This window comes from Gorilla gorilla, chromosome 19 (genome assembly GCF_029281585.2).
Source record: "Gorilla gorilla gorilla isolate KB3781 chromosome 19, NHGRI_mGorGor1-v2.1_pri, whole genome shotgun sequence".
NCBI lineage: Eukaryota > Metazoa > Chordata > Mammalia > Primates > Hominidae > Gorilla > Gorilla gorilla.
Window position 1 is genome coordinate 75,465,743 of NC_073243.2, and position 7,333 is coordinate 75,473,075.

Sequence of the window (7,333 nt, forward strand, 5' to 3'; positions counted from 1 at the left end):
GTTTTCAGTCCATTGGTCCAATATGGATGGAGAAACTCTTTCTTTTTCTTCTTCTTTGGTGGTTCATCCTTGGAGCTGCTATCTGTGCTGGTGCTGCTGCTACTGGAAGAGCTGGAATCTGAGTCTGAATTAGAGGAGGAGGAAGAGGTTGTGGAGGAGGCTGAGGATGAGGAATGAGAAGAACTTTCATCAGTGTCACTGTCCTCTGAGGAGGATGAGGTAGATGTTTCTTCACTCTCTGATGAAGAATCACTGGCTGAACTGTCACTGCTACTGCTACTGCTACTGGAACTAATTACACTTTTAGACCATTTTTTCTTGGTCTTTCTTTCTACATTGGTTGCTCCAATGCCAATAAACACGAGTGGGGAAGAAAGCTTCGTTGTAATAATAATCTGTTTCCTTTTTCTTTTAAAGTTTTCTTTAGTTCTACTGTCCTTGAGGGCCTATGTAGGTATTTACTTTCTAATGTGCATTCACAAGTCCAATGTCCAAATTCCAAGCATTTCTGACATCTTACATGTTGCTTATTTGCTTCATTACCCTCGTCTCCGGGCTATGAGCCGATGCATGGGAGTCGCCATCTTAGCACAACAAATCTTTTAAATAATGCTTTTGCTGTCAACTCAGAACTTTTAACCTTCAGTTGAATCTTAAGGAGGAGAGTTTCTGGTAAAATGTCAAGATTTCACTTGAAACTTTAGAAGAGAATCACTCTAGAAATAAAGGCGTCTAGAAACAGAAAAGCCACATAAAATCTGGACCATCTCAATCTAGGACTACATTAAAATGATGGACCCATATTCTAAGTGTGTGTGAGGAAATAAAATCACTAAAGTCTCTAAGTTCTTTATACATAATGTCCATTATCCATATAGCAGGACTGGATGACTTAAGCAAAATAAAATAGAAGGAAAATAAAAACAGTACCACGGATGATACCGATATCAAAGAGAGAAGACATAAATGTCAAAATAAATATCATTGATTAATAAAATCAGTAAAAATAATAATAAAGGAGTATTTTTCCTAAAGAACTAGGGTCTATAAAAAAGAAGAAATGGCCTTAGGCTTCTAGAAAGGTGCTGAACATCATTAACCTTTAATTATCATTAATGCAAATTACTGAAACGGGAAAGTTCCCTTATTCCCCTTGCAGGGCGTACAACAGGTGGATTGCTTGTTTGGTGCCCTACAGCTCAAACCCCTATGGGGAGCATGCAGGCGGACAGGTGCAGAGGCCATGAAGACTGTTTTTGGGCTCTGGCCCCATGGCAACATCTAGGACTACGGATGCCCACTTTTAGCTATGCTGTCTGCAGATGGCTTGTGTTAATCAGCTCGATAGACCGTCTGCCTTATTGCAAGGACAAGGGGCCAGTGTGGCAGCCTGAGTTTTTGCCCAGAGTACCAGAAGCATCAGATCACATATGGGCCCGAAGGTTGAGTGCGAAGTTTTACTGAGTTGTGGAGGTGGCTCTCAGTGAAATGGATGGGGAGCCAGAAAGGGGTATGGAGTGGGAAAGTGGTCTTTCCCTGGGGTCAGGCTGCCCAGTGGCTGGACTCTTCTCCAACTCCCACCAGCCGAACTCCCCTTGGCGTCCACATCATTTCACCATCACTGATATGCTGGTGTCTGCTGGTGTCTGCCGATATGTTCCTCTTGACATCTAGCCACTTGTGTCTGTGTCTGCTTAAGGTCTCAGGTTTATATGGGCACAGGGTCAGGGGTGTGGTGGCCAGATTGATCTTGGAAAATGTAACATTTTGGAGTGAAAACAGGAGTGCCTGTTCTCATTTAGGTCCGTGGGCACAGGCCCAAGGGTGAAGCCCCTGCCAGGGACCCTGGCATGAGATTAATAGTTCTTTTGAGTCTTCCTTTTGATTTATTCAAGAATTCTGATGCTGAGGTAGAAGGGAGTGTCAACCAGATTCACAGCAATTGCAGATAGGATATCTAAAGTGTAATTTAAATGGTCAAAGACCATTACTAATCTATAAAAGACAGTAGAGACAGTTGTACATGAAAAATGCCAATTCAAATTTTGCCAGATTTTGTTTCTACTTCCTAATGCATAACTTCAGGGACCTCTATAAAGCTGTTGTTCAAAGTATATTTAGAAGTTCTCATAAACTTCTCTCAAAGGATTAGACATAATTTTGTTCTACCAGGATGAAAACACTAGTTATACAGAGTTCAAATGGACAGTCTGCAGTGGCAGAGGGGATTGAGGAATTCTCAAAAAAAATGCTCAGGCTGCTGCATGTAGTAATAATAATATCAATAAACAGTAACAATAGCTACAATAATATAATAACAATAGCAAGAAGAAGGAGGAGAAGGAAAGAGGGGAGAAGGAAATAGAAACGCATCTTCTGTATGAGGCACTCTGCTAAGCCTTTACATTCATTATCTCCTGTTATTCTATGTGATAAACTTATGGGAGGAGAAATATTCACCTCTGTTGTTAATGTATCATAACTGGAGACTTAGGAAAATTTAATTATTTGCTTGGGGTCCTACATGTAGTCAATTTCAGACTGGACATTTGAACTGATGCTTATTTGCTATTACAAGCCACTTATTTAGAACATTTTTCCTTATTTTGTATCATACACAATGAAGAGTTTCCAAAAGTGTAGCTGTTTATTCATGCAGTTTTAATGCCAATATTCATAGAGTTTTAGGGATAATAACTTTTTTATGGCATGAAAACTACTACTGCTCCAACAATTAGTTTTCCTCTGAAGCTACTTCTTAAAACATTTTTGTAAGTTCTACAAAATGTTGAGGACTTGTGACTTATAGCAGAGAAAGTCGATGTTTCTCTAATATTCTCTCTTTCATTATCATGCTATTAGAATCCTTGATTTAAGTTAGTTTTCTGGGAAGCAGATAAGAAGGTGGAATTATTCATGCAAAAAATACTGAGGGGAAGAGCCTGTGAAGAATAAAATGGAGAGAGATCTTGAGAAGACTGAGAGAGGCTTCAATTGGGGATTCAGTATGACATCTAGGAAATGAGAAAGGGAGGGAAGGAAGAGTTTCAGAGTGCAGCTCAGCAGTAAGAAAAACTTACCAGCATGATCAAAGATGTCTGTTAGAGGCCAGGCGCTGCGGCTCATGCCTGTAATCCCAGCACTTGGGGAGGTCAAGGCAGGTGGATTGCTTGAGGCCAGGAGTTCAAGACCAGTTTGGCCAACATGGTGAAACCCTGTCTTTACTAAGAATACAAAAAAAAAAAAAAAAAGCCAGGTGTGGTGGCACACGCCTGTAATCCCAACTACTCAGGAGGCTGAGGCAGGAGGATTGCTTGAACCCAGGAGGTGGAGGTTGGAGTGAGCCGAAATCTCACCACTGCACTCCAGCCTGGGTGACAGGGTGAGATCCCATCTCGAAAACAAACGAACAACAACAACAACAACAAAATATGTCTGATAGAGAAATTGTCAGGAATGGTGGGCAGGAATGGCTGTCAAAAGTTGGTACAACTACCCAGTTGTCTGTGAATCTAGGTATGCTTATATATTACTAAGATTAAGCTAATGAGATATGTTGTAAAATGATGTGCTCAATACTTACGCTTACCCTTTAACTTCCTCCTCCATCTTTACCTTGCACCGCATTTACAGTAGCAAGCCATCTTGAGTGATGCTTGGGAGAGTGAATAAAGAGGATAGACAGAGTCAGAGTCCCCGGATAACTTCCAGAAGTGTCATCACACCAGCCCAGTTAGACGCAAAAAAGAAATGTCTAAACTCATTTTTAAATGCTATTATAGGACTCTTTACACAGACAGCTGTGTTTCAACCTTAACTGATAAACCTAATCATACTTAGAGATGAACTATAATTTTGCTGAGGCAGCAATGCTTAGAGTATACCAGAAAAAGAGATTTCTAAAAGTAAGTTAGCCTGTACAAAAATACTGTGACAGTACAAACATGTTTTAACATTGGCCTTGATGTTGCTGTTTTAATGGAAAGAAAAAGAAAGTTAAATACTTTGTCAAATTGAAACCAATAGGATTTGCTGACATGAGGAAAGAGAAGAAAAATTAATGAAGGATCCAAGATCTTGAAATTGTTGATTGGGTGAATGATGATACCATTAAACCAAACAGGAAGCATGGAGATGGATCAGGACTATTGGGAAGAAAATGATGAGTTTCGTTTTTGTTGAATTAGATTGAATTGCTGATGAAACATTTAAACTTGGTTGTCCCGTGTAAGGGGAAGATTGAATCTGCTCAGCAAGTGAAACAGATTCTTTATGAGCATAATATCTTTTCCTCTAAAACTTTTCTAAACCATTAGAGAAAGTTGTGCGTATAAAATAAAATCATAATATAGTATTCAGGCTTCCCATTTGTAATGGATGACAGTTTTTTGTTTGTTTTGTTTTTGTTTTACATTTACCACATATGGAAAATATCTTTGGGTTGTACAATGACATTTTGTGTATTCTGTACATTTTCCGGTTTAACCATTATAAATCAAGTGTTAGAGTAAAGGCATGACATTCTTTCTTTCATATTGTATCCGTATCCAGAGATGCCTAATTCCTTTACACCTTCTTCTCATCTGCCTACACGTTAGAAATTTAGGGAAAATTTTAGGTAAGGCAAAAATTCTATCTTTTCTCTTATTTATTATTACTTTTAAAATAATCTATTATAAAGCTTTTTAAAAATTAAAAATAATTAATCTTCATCAAATATTATGAATGCTTTTGGTTTAAAAGTCAATTTGTATTTTATGTTACAAAAATAGCATTTACTTTTTTTAATCTTGATTTTATATGACAGAGCTGTGAGATGTGTGATGGTAAATCAGAGTTGTATGATGGCAAATCTCAACATGATTTCAGTTTATATTTATAGATTTAAATTTTTCCACTAGTTAAAAGATGATATTGAGCACCTGTATTCATTATTTAACCTCTCTCATTTTAGTTATTGTTTTTTTTTAATCTTTGTAGTTCTTACTGTCGTGATTTTTTGCCCCAGGTAGAATTAAATAGGAGTAGATCCAGCCATGTCTTGTGGTGATTGATCTAGGGATTTCCTGACAGCTCAGAACATATTTAGTAATTACACCACTCAGACCTGAATATTGCATTATCTCCAACTGCCTGGAATGAAAATAATTTATCCAACTTGCTGCAAGAAATTCATTTTCACCATAAAGTGATCACTTTTCTTCCTAAATTGCATTATCTACGAGTAAAAGTCCAGGGGCCCTTCATCTACAGTCTTTTTCTATTCTGTTCATTTTTATTATCTTTGGCCATTTAATAGCTGAAGGAGAAGGTAGACAATGTTTTGGGCCTGCATTGTTTATCTTACTATCTGTCAGTGCAATAGAGATTTAGATTGTGTAACTTGATACAACAGTGCAAGACAAGTTAAGCAACAGGATTTCAGAATGTCTCCACCGAAGTTATACCTGTCCTACACAATTAAGTTCTGCAAGATACATTTAATTATGAAGGAAAGGCTATGAAAAAAAAATACTACAATCCAAAGAAATTAGTTTCCAATCTTATCCTGCTGAATCTTCAATAACCAAATCGACTTTATATATTTCCTTAGATCTTGGTAAAAGAGGAAAACAAACATTACAAATTAACACTGTTTTTCCATTTTAATACTTACATGAGATTAACTTGTGAGGATTTTATTTACACCTCATTGAACAAGTAAAAATAAAATAAATTAGGGATAATAAAATATACACATTAGAGGCACATATTATTCTTTGTACTACAGAAGACATTAAATGTTTAAAAACAAATTCAGCTTAAAAAGTTTAAAGAACTTTTGAGAAACTTTATTTTAGTGCTTATCTAGGGATCCAGATATTGTACATTTTTTATGTAGGTGAATAAGATTAAGACATAACAAATTTAATATGTTGATACATTTTAATTTACTCAATTGCCTTAGATTATAAAAATTAATTAAAGAGATTTCCATAATGTTCTTATATCGTAATGAATTAATTGCTCTTTAAATATTTCCTCTTTAAATTTTCAATAGAATACTTAGTAGCTTTTAATTTTTACATATATTATATATTCTCAAGCTGCCGTTTCTATTACAAAATGTGTTTGTGCCTGGGAGTATAATATATGATCCAAATAAGAGCTTTCCTTAAGTTTAAAAATAATATGATTAACTCTATGAAAATATATTGACTAGTATCCATTGAAACAGGATATAAATATAAAATGTGATATATATTTCATGAATAATAATGTAAGCATAAAAACATTGTGTAATAATATATAATGTTTAACAAATCTTTTTGACTTCATGAATTTCAAATTTTTTTATTATACTTTAAGTTTTAGGGTACATGTGCACAATGTGCAGGTTAGTTACATATGTATACATGTGCCATGTTGTGTGCTGAACCCAGTAACTCGTCATTTAACATTAGGTATATCTCCAAATGCTATCCCTCTCCCCTCCCCCCACCCCACAACAGGCCCCAGTGTTTGATGTTCCCCTTCCTGTGTCCACGTGTTCTCATTGTTCAATTCCCACCTATGAGTAAGAACATGTGGTGTTTGTTTTTTTTTCCTTGGGATAGTTTGCTGAGAATGATGGTTTCCCCCTTCAATCATGATTTATCTACAGCACATTTTTATGTCTATAAGGCCAAGACACACAGATATCCCCCAGAGGCTGCAAAAGGCAAGGAATCGGATTGTCTACTACAGCCTTCAGAAAGAAATACCAACTTGCTGATACTTTAGTTTTTGCCCAGAGATCCCTGTTAGACTTCTGACTCCCAGAATTGTAGGTTGATAAATTTACGTTGTTGTAAGCACTTTTTACAGTAAATTACATTAGCTATAAATGATAAAAAAGGAGACAGTCACTGAAGGATAAAATAGGAGGAAATTTCAGGCAGAGGAATTAAGACATAAAGGGCCTTAGTATATACAACAACTTGAACTGGACGAAATGTTTTGCAAATCTGCAACTATTTTAAAATACAAAATTGATTTTTAAAATTTCCAATGACAAAACAAGTTTTTATGAATCTTTAGGGTTTATACTATGAAGGCTCTCTGAGACTTTATTCTTTTTTATAGGCCTCATTTATGTATTTACTCATTTGTTCAAGAATATAGGTATTTTACAAATAAAGACATAGATATCACAAATTTGATTTATAAAAGTTTCTTATGTTTCTTCTGCTGGAAAATATTTTGAAAACAGGTATTTCTATCCTTTCTTTTTTGGTACATGCATTTGTGACTTTTCTCTTTTTTTTTACTTTGTGATGAGAATTTTTTAAATATTATTATACTTTAAGTTCTG

General features: G+C 35.8%; 1 pseudogene; it reads right to left on the reverse strand.

Moving 5' to 3' along the window:
- Positions 1-303: 303 nt before the first annotated feature.
- LOC101131221 (zinc finger CCHC domain-containing protein 10-like) lies at positions 304-584 on the reverse strand (annotated as a pseudogene).
- Between the last annotated feature and the right edge of the window lie 6,749 nt (positions 585-7,333).